This window comes from Protopterus annectens, chromosome 5.part0 (assembly GCF_019279795.1).
Source record: "Protopterus annectens isolate FY-2018-M chromosome 5.part0, PAN1.0, whole genome shotgun sequence".
Classification (NCBI taxonomy): Eukaryota; Metazoa; Chordata; order Ceratodontiformes; family Protopteridae; genus Protopterus; species Protopterus annectens.
In genome coordinates, this window is record NC_056735.1 from 1080114235 (window position 1) to 1080130716 (window position 16482).

The following is a 16482-nucleotide window of genomic DNA, read 5'->3' on the forward strand; positions in this document are numbered from 1 at the left end:
AGCCAATGATTTGACAACAGCCCAAAGGTAATCTTTATCCACCACTGGCCAGATGCATTTTCTTTGGATGTGGTACGGGTTTTAATGCTGTTTCGATGAATGTGAGTTTCAAGGGCAGAGAAGTATTAATGCCAAGTCTGTTTTCATCGTGAGACAGTATTGCTTTATCAGATGTCTGTTAGTGTTTGTGCATTGATGTGCTGCAAAATGTAAAAATAAAATCAAAATAATCATTGTAGAAGTAAAGCAGTATGCATGCCCACATTAGTGCTTATGGTAAATGGGGCGAAATAGCCAGGTAATGGGATATTGGAATGGCTACAGGGGGACTCTGGTGCCATATTTTGGTTGTCTGTTCAGTTTGTGTTCAAAAGTTGGTATCCCACAACTCCATTGGAGTGGGTGAGGTTATGTAATTATGTATGCAAATTAGATGTTAATCAGCATACAGATTTGCACCTATTTTTCATGGGCCTTGTCCAGATTTTTGATATTTCCAGGTTGAGAGATATGCTTGTGGGACACCAAAAATTAGTGATTGGAGCCAGGCCCTGTAATGACTGATGCGACCAGGCTGTAGATGTACCCGGACCAGTAGGTTGTGCAAGCCTGATAACACATGGGTTGACACAACATACAACATGTGTCCTGACATGGGGAGAGTGGGCAGTGTGTAGGGGTGTGTTTATACCCCACCTTCACCCACAGTAAGGATGAGTGCTGTAGAGGAGTGGCAGGTAGGGGAACTATGGGTATGCAATTATGGGCATAGGTGTGCAGGTGTTGGCTGGCAGAGCCATATTAGGACTGCCCCATGGATGTAAGTAATATTCCGATATGGGCATAGCAGACACCCATACCTCCCAAACACTAAGAGCACATCCACTGGATAGTCCATAAACCATTGGGGGAACACATGGGGACTATACCATTGAACTGTCCCCGATTACCAGGGACATCCATGATTATGACTCAGAACCTAACTCTGTCCCACCTAAACCCTCCTAGAACTAGTGATATTAGCAGGAAAGGTCTGTGAAATACACGTAATGAATAATGACAACATGTAAGAGTCATAAACAGCATGTACCTCAGACAATGTGTATGAATACATATGCTCTGGGTCTGTCAATGTGTCAGGTTAATAGCACCAAACTTCTAAATGTGTCCCTGAGGTTGTTATGAAGTGTCCCTGAGGTTGTTATGCAGTGTCCCTGATTCAGTGGTCATTCTTCCCTATTCGTATGAGAGGTCTGATAGTGACAGAAAGCACATATTCCACTGACTACCTTAGAAAGATGATAGAATAATAGATTGGAGTTATCACCTGTCCACCTTTGCGAGGGACACTCCCCTTTGGGCAGTTGTGTACTACAAAATAATTGAAATTATGGCAAATGTCCTGAGATTTTAGGACAAAGATTTCCTATATTGTCTGTAGTAGTTGCATAAAACAATTATTTTGTATCTGAAACACCTAAATGTTATAAGAAACAGTATAAGCAACTATAATGCTACAAGAATAAGCTTTTATTTAGGCAAAACAGTGAAACACTTTCCTTTCTACTGGCTGTGGGTATGTTTTGCCCTGCAAAATCTGACATCTCTACATAAAGGTCCCATAGGGATGCCACCTTTTCAAATGCCCAAAGTGGGACATGTTCTGTAGAAATGTCAGATTTTTCAGGACAAAACATACCTACAGCCGTGCATAGTACAGAACTTTACTTTTTTGCACAAATAAAAGCTTATTCTAGTAACATTTGAATTGCTTATGCTACTTCACATAACATAGAAGTTTCATATATAAAATAACTGTTTTATGCAACTATTAAAGAAACTTAGGATATAATTTTGTCCTGTAATCTCAGGACATTTGCTATGTCTTGATTTTATTCGCAGGACACAACTGCCTAAAGAAGGACTGTCTTTCACAAAATGGGACAGGTGGTAACCATAAAGTCCCACCTTGGACAATTGAAAAGGTGGCAACCCTATAATAGGTATGCGGTAGCATGACTCGGCCGACGAATGTGGGTCCCAAAACCCAATTACTTGTCTGTATTGAAGAGTCTTGGCTGCCATGTATCAGCCAGATAGGAGCAGATTGTAAGAGGAACACATAAATAATATGATTAAATCACTAGACAGGCTGCTGATTCCGTACAGTCGAATGGCATGCCGTTGCCTAATGGGCAGCCATTCCTGATAATGTAGGCATGTAATCTGATGTAATAGGCATCACAAGGTAATATTGTGGTCCTCGCTCTCACCCAGGGGTGTGTGTCAGATGCAAGCACCATAGTTGGTGCATTTGCAAGTGTGGGAGTGAGCGGTTGTAAGCCTGTTTGGCTACCAGTATGCGAGTATTGCACTGGTAAAGCAATGTAGAGGCTAACCGAGTGTAAGAAGCTGTAACCAGAGGTTAGCATTGCTTAACACTGCTCAAACCCATGCACACCCACTCACAACTGCTTTAATGTACCTTACTCCCTCCGTATCCAATGGCCTTGTTCTGCCCTGCAACCAAATAAACGTTCTCTGCAAGGCTCGGAACTAGGACCCTGCACACACAGCTAATGTGATTTACCAATACGCCATGGCAGATATACAGAAAACGGACAGTACCACAAGCATATCATACAGCGCAGTCATTCAACAGTATAGGAATGTATCCCATCATGTAGATGTATATGTGAGTGATTATGTCCAGCATATAGATACATACATATATAGAGATATATCAGGAACATACCATGTGACAACAAAGCATTACAAATGAATGAAATGGGAAACATAGAAACATCAGCGATGCCTGTATTATGTAGTGGTGTTGTTCTATGTGACCTCAAGACTCCCTCAGACAGACATGTGTCATTCGTACACGCAAACAGTTGTACATTGGCTGTATACATCACTCTGTGCATGTAATGTACATTAACACAACAGTACCTGTCCAATCATTATGTGTGAACAGTACTCTTGCAAAGTGCTGTGTGCAACATTATCATCATGATAAAGGTAAATGGGGTAACCTTAGGGGGACCGGTAGTGTTGTGTGTACAATGGGGTTGTCCTCATGTCGTGTACCTGGACTATGTAGGAGTGATGTGCATACCAGGATCATGCGCTTGAGGGACAGGGGTGAGGATAACAGGAGTATGTTGTGATGCATATTACAAGGGTTACATGTGTCCAGTGGGCACATGTGTGAAATGGACAGCTATGTATAGGGCAGATGTTGTCCTAGGAGCCGATTGGCCTTATGTTTCTGTAGGGTGAGGGTTGGATGTGGGGGAAGGAGTGTAGGTATGGCCGTGGAGGATAGGTAGGGTAGGATCACAGACAAGACAGCATACAGGGTTGGCATATGACACATGTGGGGGGATACACCTCGGACGGGGATGGGTGTTCAGCATTCACAAGCCCATGGGAACAGTGGGACAGAGGTCCCCAGCCATGGGCAGCCGCCACTGCACCTAAACAGCTGCAAAGGAAGCAGTGCTGGGGGCTGTCCAGGAGGGGCAGCATCACCTTGTAAATGTGACACTCTGCCCTTGAGCTTGCGTATCTGGATTCGGAACCCCTTAGTGAGCCCCCAACACAACACTTCCGGGACCGCACGACAGCAGACATGTACTTGTCTGGCCCTGCTCCCAGGGGGGACATGCCCCATCCTCAGTGGTGGTACCACCAGAAGGTGGTGCAGAGCCAACAGAGGTTGATGTCCAAGGCTGGGCCCCAGATGTGCTAGTGCCCGGTGCCATGGTCAGCTGAAGTGGGACAAGAGGTTCTGCTGGGACCTCCCAACTCATTCAGCCTATGGTGTTGCAGTTTAAACCCACATATGGCTTATTGATACACAACAGCATACAGGATTACCTACAACAGTATGCATAGATATCACCATCAACCCAACACAACAGATGGTATACATTTGCAGAGGGAGCACAACACATGCATATATACTGCATGCCATCTGTACAATGTGCAGTAGACATGTGACTGCAGCTATGAACGGTTGCCCATTATTGGCTTGTCACTGGGAACACCAGACAGTGTCTGTCATACCACTGTTTTATGTGTTATATGTCCAGTCAGGGATGTGATGGCAGTAACACATCCCTATCATCATGTACTGTCTGCAATCCTCACATTGTGCTCCTGTAGTGCACAGATGTGTGTTCAGTGTGTAACACAGGAAAAAAATGGTTCCACACACTGACCAGTTCACAGATGGCCCTACAGATGGGGGTCCCTCACGAACAGAGTACTATCATGTCTGTATTAAAACATGCAGAATAGCCATTATCACACACAACATGTTAAACAGGCAGTAGACTAAAATGCAGCATAGCTACACTTACATGCTGTAGTCATGTGTGACACATCACCCTCCTGTCTTTAGGCTATTTCCCACTGTGTATGATGTTTGAGGTACATCCAGATATCATCTGTGATGCCGTGTCAGAACACCACATACATGTACCAGTCACAGCAAATGTCATGGCCAAATACCAACATGTTTTCCCTAGATAGTGTACTGTGTATATCATGCAAATGGCTATGGGAACACCATCACAGCTGTTTCACATGCAATCAGCTAGAGGAGGACTGCAATAGGTGCAGAGGCCATCACCTGATCATGTCCATCACTTGCAATACACATGCTGCTGTTGAGCAGGTGTGCACCTTCACATCCACCAGAGAGTGTGTGGGTGGGACAGGCAAAGTACACTGAGAAGGGCTTGGAGACTTAACCCTAAGCATTGTCTGCCACACACCTAACAGTACAGGGGTCAAACCCCTGACTGACTAGTCATTACTATTACATGTGCATGATGTTACTACATGTGCCACAAAGGCAACATGTTGCTGTGCTGTAAGAACATATATGCGTGCAGGTGAGTGACATCTGCAACAGAGATATAGTAGACATACATTAAGAGTGGCACACATGGCTGTCCATGTGAACTTTTGTCATTGTCATCACAACCACACTCTCTAATGGACACGCATTGACACTCTTTGCCAGGGCCACAGATACACAACCTAACTACTTAGTTTGCCACACTGCAATAATGTACAGGACTACATGCACCACAGGGGATATCTGGAGGTTCTATGGGCTAGGGCATGTGGAAGTGTTTGACATCTATTGGTATGCCAATGAGGGTTATACTGGGAGTGAATGTGGTTGGGAGCATCATAACCCACATGCAGACACAAGGTGCCAGTACTGACATGCATGTATGCATTGCTTCATGGGTGTGTAGTGGTTGGCTGTGCAAGATGGCTGTACAAGGCTGGGTGAGGGGTAATCCTTGGCATCGCGTCACCTGACAATGGTGTGCAGTGCGGAACAGGGGTGTAGTGTCTGCAATGTCCCACACAGATGGGTACTGCATGATCTGCCCTGACATCCTGGTTACCAATGTGTATGGCCATAGCTTTGCAATGCATGCCATGTTTGTGTTTGATAGTCCTTCACATGGACATTGCATGGGATGTGCATGTCCCACAATACTGTACAGTGACATGTACAGGTGTGCCTGGTTTGGCAGGCACATGTTGTGTACACAGACTGTTATCTCCCTATATGCCAATACTGGCCTGGTGTGGCGAAACCTGCTTATAGTAAGCAGGTCGACCCTGCACCTGCTTTGATAGTAAGATACGGGTATTCCCTGGTGTTAGTGGCATTGGTCCATACAGGGCACATGTGTATGGCATTGTATGGCCTCTGTGGATTACATTTGATGGCACCACATATGTTGCAGGCATCCAGTGGGGAACATAGTGAAGGCACAATGTCCATAAATATGTGCCTATTGTACCGCAGTACAGGGTGCCATGTCCTCTGCAGCCCACTGCATTCAAACTATGCCTACTATCTGTCATCAGTGTGCATAATACTAGCAACATAGCGGGATATCCTAGGCAAGTGTGTTTGTGTATGGCACATGAGTGCAGGACATATACCGGGTACTAGTAGGGTTGCATACTTTGTTCACCAGGCCTTTTGCCAGATGTAGGGGTATGGCTTGCCAACACAGTCCCATGGCTGACTGACAGCTGTACTCCTCCTGAGGTGGCCAATGTGTCATAAGATGGACACCATATAGGAAAACTACAAAATCCACTCCCCAACATGTCCAGTGGTAAGGCACTCACAGCCACCTCTACACAGGCTCTGACAGACAAACACACACACTTGCCATGTCCTGTATGCAAACCCCTACCTACCGTATCACACTGCAGCAATACACTTTTAGGGAATGTGCTACGGTAAATACTGGGTTACAGCACACCTACAGATATATACCTAGGTGGGTGACAACAGCGGGATTGACAAAGGTGTTCATGTGAGTTGCACAGAGAGTGCAAACTCTACAAAGCACTGTACTTGTCTCACACAGACACACACTCTCTCAGTTGGCAAGTCTGGGATTACAACACCAACCTAACTACTTTAGCACACTTCAGCATTATGCAGTTACTGAACGCACTACCCAGATTACTGGGTTACAGTACTCCCAGAGGTGTATTTCTAGGTGGGTGACATCATCAGCCTTGCAAAATGTGGGTATAGGAATGGTATGGAGTGTGAGCAGTCTAAAAGCATTATTCAGTCCTCAAGCAGGTGGGGACAAACACACACACAAACACTTGGCAAGTCTGGAATTAGAACACTGACCTAACTACTTTATCACACTACAGCATTACGCAGTTACAGAACACGCTAACCAGATTACTGGGTTATAGTACTCCCAGAGGTGTTTTTCTAGGTGGGTGACATCATCAGCCTTGCCAAAGGTGGGTATAGAAATGGTATGGAGTGTGAGTAGTCTAAAAGCTTTATTCAATCCTCAGGCAGATGGGGACAAACACACACACACACACACTTGGCAAGTCTAGGATTAGAACACCGACTTAACTACTTTATTACATTACAGCATTATGCAGTTACAGAACATGCTACCAAGATTACTGGGTCACAGCACTCCCAGAGGTGTATTTTTAGGTGGGTGACATCATCAGCCTTTCCAAAGGTGGGTGTAGGAATTGTATGGAGGGTGAGCAGTCTAAAAGCATTATTCAGTACTCAGGCAGACACACACGCAGTTGGCAAGTCTGGGATTAGAACACCAACCTATCTACTTTCGCACACTACAGCATTACACAGTTACAGAATGCACTACCCAGATTATTGGGTTACAATAATCCCAGAGGTGTATTTCTAGGTGGGTGACATCATCAGCCTTGCCAAAGGTGGGTATAGGAATGGTATGGAGTATGAGCAGTCTAAAAGCATTATTCAGTCCTCAGGTAGATGGACACGCACACGCCCACACTTGGCAAGTCTGGTATTAGAACACTGACCTAACTACTTTAGCATACTATAGCATTACGCAGTTACAGAACACGCTACTGAGATTACTGTGTCACAGCATTCCCAGAGGTGTATTTCTAGGTGGGTGACATCATCAGCCTTGCCAAAGGTGGGTATAGGAATGGCATGGAGTGTGAGTAGTCTAAAAGCATTATTCAGTCCTCAGGCAGATGGGGACAAACACACACAGACACATTTGGCAAGTCTAGGAGTAGAGCACCGAACTAACTACTTTATCACACTACAGCATTACGCAGTTGCAAAATGCGCTACGGACATTACTGGGTCACAGCACTCCAAGGGGTGTATTTCTAGGTGGATGACATCATCAGCCTTGCCAAAGGTGGGTGTAGGAATGGTATGGAGTGTGAGCAGTCTAAAAGCATTATTCAGTCCTCAGGCAGACAGGGACCAACACACACACACCCTTGGCAAGTCTGGGATTAGAACACTGACCTAACTACTTTATTACATTACAGCATTATGCAGTTACAGAACATGCTACCGAGATTACTGGGTCACAGCACTCCCAGAGGTGTATTTCTAGGTAGGTGATATCATCAGCCTTGCCAAAGGTGGGTGTAGGAATTGTATGGAGTGTGAGCAGTCTAAAAGCATTATTCAGTCCTCAGGCAGACGGGGACAAACACACACAGACACATTTGGCAAGTCTAGGAGTAGAACACCGACCCAACTACTTTATCACACTACAGCATTACGCAGTTGCAAAATGCGCTACGGACATTACTGGGTCACAGCACTCCAAGAGGTGTATTTCTAGGTGGATGACATCATCAGCCTTGCCAAAGGTGGGTATAGGAATGGTATGGAGTGTGAGCAGTCTAAAAGCATTATTTAGTCCTCAGGCAGATGGGGACAAACACGCACAAAACACACCCTTGCCAAGTCTTGGATTAGAACACCAACCTAACTACTTTATTACACTACAGCATTATGCAGTTACAGAACATGCTACTGAGGTTACTGGGTCACAGCACTCCCAGAGGTGTATTTCTAGGTAGGTGACATCATCAGCCTTGCCAAAGGTGGGTGTAGGAATTGTATGGAGTGTGAGCAGTCTAAAAGCATTATTCAGTACTCAGGCAGACGAACACACACACACTTGACAAGTCTGGGATTAGAACACCAACCTAACTACTTTAACACACTGCAGCATTACGCAGTTACAGAACATGCTACCCAGATTACTGGGTTACAGTACTCCCAGGGGTGTATTTCTAGGTGGGTGACATCATCAGCCTTGCCAAAAGTGGGTATAGGAATGGTATGGAGTATGAGCAGTCTAAAAGCATTATTCAGTCCTCAGGCAGACAGACACACACACACATACACTTGGCAAGTCTGGGATTAGAACACTGCCCTAACTACTTTAGCACACTACAGCATTACGGAGTTACAAAACACGCTACCCAGATTACTGGATTACAGTATCCCCAGAGGTGTATTTCTAGGTGGGTGACATCATCAGCCTTGCCAAAGGTGGGTATAGGAATGGTATGGAGTGTGAGCAGTCTAAAAGCATTATTCAGTCCTCAGGCAGATGGGGGCACGCACACACACACTTGGCAAGTCTGGGATTAGACCACTGACCTAACTACTACACTACAGCGTTACACAGTTACAGAACATGCTACCGAGCTTACTGGGTCACAGCACTCCCAGAGGTGTATTTCTAGGTGGGTGACATCATCAGCCTTGTCAAAGGTGGGTATAGGAATTGTATGGAGTGTGAGCAGTCTAAAAGAATTATTCAGTACTCAGGCAGCAGAGACAATCACACACAAACATACACACACACAAGTGATGGGAACAGAACACCTGCCTATTTACAGATCACTATTACAATAGTGGATAGTTATGAGTCACGCCACACAGACTACACATTTCAAGGCTGTCATTATGACCTTCTAGGAATGTGGACATCAACAGGGATGCTGGCAGTTAAGATGTACATACCTGTGAACCTGTGTGTTTAAAGTAGGAATCCATCCTGACCTGGAGTATGCCCATATATGGAATGGATGACTAGAATCACTATACAGAGTTACAATGGCCATGCCCATACACATAGAGGCACATAACTGACACAATGTTATACTGGGCATGCTCATACACTTAGTAGCACAGGGCTGTCTGGGATGCACTCTGATTCTAAACACGGAAGGCCACAGTGGCCATGCTATTACAGTTAGAAGTAAAGAACACATTGTTATGGACTCTGGTGTTAGTAGTTGTCATTGTTAGCAGGAACGCTGCTCTACATATATCTGACACCGGTCTTAAACACAACATCTGCTGCTGTCTGTCACCTTAGATGTACCATTCTATACTAAGCACAATACTACCACTTGCAGTGATGTCTTGCTAGGAGTGGCAACTGCTTGACTAACACAGTGACCAATGTCCTGCTGTAATTATGAGGTTGTCCAGTGTTTGTCATTCCGGGATGACATGACTGAAAGTAGACAGGCCTTTGTCACATATCACATGCATCCATGATTCAAGGGAGTGGGGATAATACCTAAGCCACATTTGCCCATATAGTGCCATTCCAAGGCAAATGTCCTAAACACAGGATAACACCCTGACACCTAGAGGACACCTGCATTGTATGCTTATGCTAACCAGTGCTAGATGTGTAACATCCGTAATCATAGCTGCTCACTATAGATCCAACAATGGGGAGTACTGACATCTGTGCAGTGAGGGACACCTGGCTGAAGGCTCTGTAGTGTACAATAGCACTACCACCATATACTGCAGAACCAGACATGTGGGCCATAACACAGGTATGGACCACTCCAGGTGGTGGTGTTCCCACATACATAGAGTCCACTCACATGTACTGACCGGTATTCCCACAAAAGGCATCACAGATGAGTCAGGTGCAGGACACAGTGTCAAATGCTGTATTCTAGGATTTAAGCCTCAGACACCACCATGCCCTCGGACCACCAACACACATCCATACATGTGGTAGGAGATATAATAGTACACCAACATGTGACCCTTGACCAGTGGACTGTACCAAGCTCTACATCAACTGTGCAGAGTACCCATGTACTGACACAGTTGCATAATGTGTTATGCAATGCAATGATACCATTTTCTGTAACCAGGCCAGCTGTACACATACCAGGGGCCCTTGGTTATTTACAGCATTAGCAGATGACTGTTGCTGTACACCAGTAAACACCCTCATGTTTGGATATGACATACATGTACCTGTCCTGGATATGTACATGCCACACACATACAACATATATGTAAATAGCATAGCTGTTGTTGTCCTTTGTGCAGACAGGTGGCTACAGCCATTACACACACGCACATGGAATGTAGGTCCATGGCTGCTGAATACTAACAGAACATAAGGTGTGATATCAATGTTGACAGAGGTAACATTCCCTCTGTACCGGTCACCCATTACACCTATCGTATCATACAACAGTCCATGTGTCATGTATATCATTACACATGCCCACCAACTGCAATGCCTACAAACATGCCCGAATGACAGGATTGTAGGACCTACACACATGTACATGTAGTGGTGTGTGTTCAGATACCATGCGTGTGCAGTTGCTTATGTATGCAGGTGACGTGTATCTTAGTACATCATGCAGTTGCAATGCAACCTCAACATTGCCAACTGTATATGGTGATATGTTGAAAGTATGGAATGATGAACCTCAGGTATGGACAGATGTGTGGAAACAACTAAGTGGTGGGGCATCTATGCAGATGGATGTTTGCTGAGGACAGCTCACAGGTGTGTCACAAGCGGTCCTATAATAACCTGTGTAACCGGTAAGCAATGGTTTCGTTAACTGAAGGGCAACACACACAACATAGACAGTGGTCAGGGTGACACTGAAGGTAAATCACTTGACACCTGTAACAGTTAAGACCTCCCATGTGCATATATCAGCACAGTTGCCAAAGGAAGTGACAGCACAATTTGTAACGTGTGCACACTGCTGTAAGTCTGTCATACATATCATGAGCTATGCAGGTGTTTGATTCACAGTACTGGAATGTGTGGTTGTGTGTGTGTCCATATATGTCACGTATGGTGAGGAATATATCTCAATTGTTACTCACTCTCCTGTACACTGTTGCAGACATCTGTACAGACTGCAATGTAGAAAGCAGGACATAGGCAGGGGTGTGTATCTCACACATGTGAGGTATCTGTATGTGAGTGACATAGGTGTATTCAATAGTGAATGCCACAGTGTGTGTGTGTGTGTGTGTGTGTGTGTGTGTGTGTGTGTGTGTGTGTGTGTGTGTGTGTGTGTGTGTGTATGGCTATCTGGTCCCTGGAGTGAGGATGTATGTTACCATACTGAACTGATAAGACCCCCCCCCCATTCAGGTGATGCAATCTACTATCCGTGTTGATTTCCCCGATCTTAAGCCATACTGATTCTCTGTGGCATGACATGTAGGTGCACAGTACTGTAATGATGATTTGCACATAGGCAGGGGTCCTCACCTCAACAGTAGCAACTGTGTGTGTGAGTGTGTGTTACTGTGCTGGTGAATCCGTGAGTGTGTGGGTGTGTTACTGTATCACTGAATACATGTGTGTCAATACCTGAGTGGTAGAGTGCAGTTCTGTGTTTGCATCCTGTCATGGGAACGTGTATTACTGCTTCCCAATGAGGCATCACACTTCCCACTGGCCTCTACCCTTGTCATCAGCTAGACTGTTCTCTCACCTCACCACTCCATGTAACTGAGCCTGTGATGTCACCCAGTATGGATGTCACATCTGTAGCCACAGTAGCTTAATACACAGTTATCATGCTCTTGGATCAGTAGACATATTTGGAACATGGGACATTCTAACTGTGATGTGGAAGCTACAAGGTGTATGCTGGTATTTTCATACATACCTGTGAGTAGTCCACATTTACATATGGAACACTAACTGCAAACACTGACATCCACCGGCACGTGCAATTAGACCTGAAGGAGGAAAGCAGAACATCATAACCAACATGCAGTTACTGTTGCTACACAAGACACATAATGTTAACAGTACAAAATGCATTGTACACCTGTACTACATGGTATGTCTGCTGCCTGTCAACAGTACACAACAATTGTAATCTACACTTATTTTCCTAGTCTGTTCACCCTGTGCATCAGACCATATGAGCATGTCCCTGCACCGATGGTGTGGATAACAGGGATATGGCACAGGCATCATCATATGCACAGGGTGATAATGTTTGCCAGAGGCCTAGGCTGCACCATTGGATGACATCATGTGTGTGGGTTACGGCCTTTAATCTAATTGGGCATGTGTGGATGTTATGCATATGTGTGTTGCGGTGCCCTACATATGTTTCCAGTGTGTGTGTATGTATGCACACAGATCTGGCATGTGTCTGGCCTACACAGGGGTATTATTGACAGCTGCAGACTGTACAAGCCAGGTTTTACAGTTCACGGTGTCCAGCCATGGCCACATGACCTGTGCCTGCCAGGGGGTGCACGGGCACTACCAGGCAGAGGTGCAGATTGGGCACTGTCTCATGACACATGTCCACAGGAACCCTGTCCCTGTTGGGACTGTCCAGGGCCACGTGCACGTTGCTGCTGTGTTGTGGTGTGAACAGTACTGCACCAGCTGCACTGCTGCTGCTACTGCCACTGTGGGAGCGGGCATGTGAGGTAGCTCATTCACATGGACCTGAAACAGGTGATGTAGCAGGCCTATGTCCATGTGCCCAACACCTCACTCCTACCAGATGTTCCAACACAGACAACTTATACTCATGGATTGTCATGCCACGGTCAAGGACTCCAACCATGTCACCCAATCATCTATCCAAAGCTTCAGCAATCTGCTGTTGAGCATTTACCATTGCCTGGATGTTGTTGTTTAAAGAATGGACAGCAGTCCTCTGAAGCCTCTGATCTTCTCTGTTGTGCCATTCAGCACATGCCTGTGCCTCCATTACAGCCTGAAACATGCATCTGGTGACACCAGCTGCTGTGCTCTGTCTTGCAGGGGCATGTTGGCCAGAGGTCCTCCTACGAGCAGCACTGGCCATGTGCCTGTGTGGGGCATCACCAGTCAGTTGGCTGACACCATGGTGTGCAGGCACACCTTCCATAGCCCCAACACTTTCCTGTTCCAAGCTACCACACGCCAACTGTCCTTCCTCTATGGCCACTTGTGATGGGGTATGTCTAGGCATGAGATCTGTGTACGGGGATGAGGAGGATATAGGTGGAATGGCAACCAATGGAACAGATTTAGCCCCTGACAATCCTGCCTGTGCCTCAATCATACGTTCATCATCACTACTAGAGTCTGTGGGGACACTAACATCAGATGGACCATAGGAGGGGAACACACCTACATCACCTGTGAGGGGCAGACAAGAACTGTACATTACAAGCTATACAATAGGCACACACACACACACACACACACACACACACACACACACACACACACACAGACACACACGCTATGACACCCAACATGCATGTGATATGGCACCCAACATGCATGTGATATGACAGAAGGCATGCAACATGCATGCGATATGGCAGATGGCATGCAGTGCAGACAATAATAGTGGTAGTTATCATACATCCCTGGGTTGCACACAACAGCATGTATGTGTCATAGCAGAAGGCATGCAAATTACACAATCATAGTAGTAGTTAGCATACATCACTGTATTACACAATGTAGACCAGCACAGGTTAACAGTACACCTGCCTGATGTGTGGCATATGACCTTGACAATCACCTGTAGTATGACATGTGATCTGCTGATGTGTGCAATGACATGCATGCATGTTTAACACAATAGTGTCCTGTCAAATATACAGTGGGGTAATGATGTCCCAATGCAGTGTTGTCTTTTCCGCCCTACAGATATAATGCACATTTAGCTGATGTGCATGGCAATTGCAGGGAATCATGAGGTATCTCTATTGCTATACAGTGTGAGTTCAGACACAGTTCATAGCCATGACTGTGTTCAGATACAATACATATATACTGTGGAATGTGACCCACCTCACTCAGGTGTATACACACTAAACCATGATGTGGAATGTGTGACACAGGTCACTGAAGGGTATACGGATGACACCCCTGCACATCTGCAACCATATTGCTGCTGCCTGGCAACTATGGCCAGACATGGCAAACTCGTCGGTACACCATGTCCCACATGACATCTGTGTACCCCATACGCACACACACACACACACACACACACACACACACACACACACACACACACACACACACACACACACACATATATGAAGAGCAAGGATGACATTGATGTCCAACACCAGCAAGGGGAATGTACTGTATCTGTGGGCTGATGTGGATACTGTACAGGTGACTGCTGTCATGTTGTGACACACTCAAGATGTTCAACACATCTTATATGGTGAATTGATGTCACGCCTGCACAAGATGTGCACAGGCCTGTAGGATGTCTAGTGTTCCACATCTGCAATATAACCATTACACAAAGGCCATAGTTGGACCATGTGGAGCCAATGTACAACAGGGTGTACACACAAGCACATCATGTCTTCTGTGTGTGTTGCTTCATGTCTCTGGCCATCCTCCATTGCCATGTGTGTACATGTGTTGGCCAAATTATTGTGATGGGCATCTATTTCACATATCTGTGTTGTCTGATATGACATACACCCATAGATGTCATATGCTCCATTGACGACAGGGTTATGCAGACAAAGGGTGGTATGTTTGGTATGTGAGATATGTTTTTCAGGATAGTTAGGCAGTGTTGCAGCCAGCACACTAAATGTCATGAACATGTCAAGATAACACATCACATTGTGTGACATTCATAGCATGGCTTTGATCCACACTAGTGAATCCTGTGGGCTGGCCATACTCCAGCTCACTGTGTACTACTGTTTGTATTCCCCACATGTGTAGTTCTGATCTGTAGTACATGTCCCTACAGTGAACAGCACCTCCACCATTGTATGCACAGCTGTCCACATATCTGGCAATGACAGTTTGCGAGGTTTCATGTTGGTGTTTCACATAGTTTGCAAGTATTGCACATGGGTAGCCATTGTGATGCATTGCAGGTCCAACCTGTATATTGTGACAGGACCATACATTATGTGTACATGTGGTAAATGGCCACATGGCAGATAGATCTGTGCATTAAGATTCTTAAAACTTGCATATTAAAACTTGCATATTTTCTGTCCTTGACCTAGCACTCTTGTGTGGGGTCATTTACTGCACTGTTATAACTTAATATTACTTGTGAACCTCTGCTATCTCTGTAAAAAACAAAACAAAAAAAAAATCTTGCTTTTTTCCCACTTTCCTGAGAGTTAAAAAAGTTCAGTTACAGGCTTGCTGTTCCTGAACTATTTGAAAGTTTCTGTGAGGCCATTTTTGCTTGGGCTGAAGGAGGGTCTCTCTGTGATCAGTGGCAGTGAATAACATTGAGCAGCTTCCCTGCCCCCCGTAGAGGTGGTTACTGACTTGAAACTGTAGTTTTATTGGCCACTAGGGGTCATTTCCAAAACTCCTTCATCTTCCTCTCTTAAAACCTAGTTGCCTCGTGGTTTGGCCGTCTTTTCAGGCTTGTTGGCTGTTGTTAAAGCACCCTCCAAGAGGAAAAAATGCTGAGAGAAGAAGGGAGCCACTTTTGAGATTTTAAGTATTTTTTCTCTGTTTATTTGCTAAAGTTTTCTGCATAGCTGCCTAGCTTGAGCATTTTCTGGCTTGTTAAACTTGATTTCTGTATTAGTAGCTGTATTTAGAGCACAACCAAAAGCTGTTTGCTGAATTTCCTGTTTGCACTTAATTTTAAATCGTTTTTTTCTTAAAACTTGCATATTTTCTGTCCTTGACCTAGCACTCTTGTGTGGGGTCATTTACTGCACTGTTATAACTTGATATTACTTGTGAACCTCTGCTATCTCTGTAAAAACAAACAAAAAAAATCTTGCTTTTTTCCCACTTTTCTGAGAGTTAAAAAAGTTCAGTTACAGGCTTGCTGTTCCTGAACTGTTTGAAAGTTTCT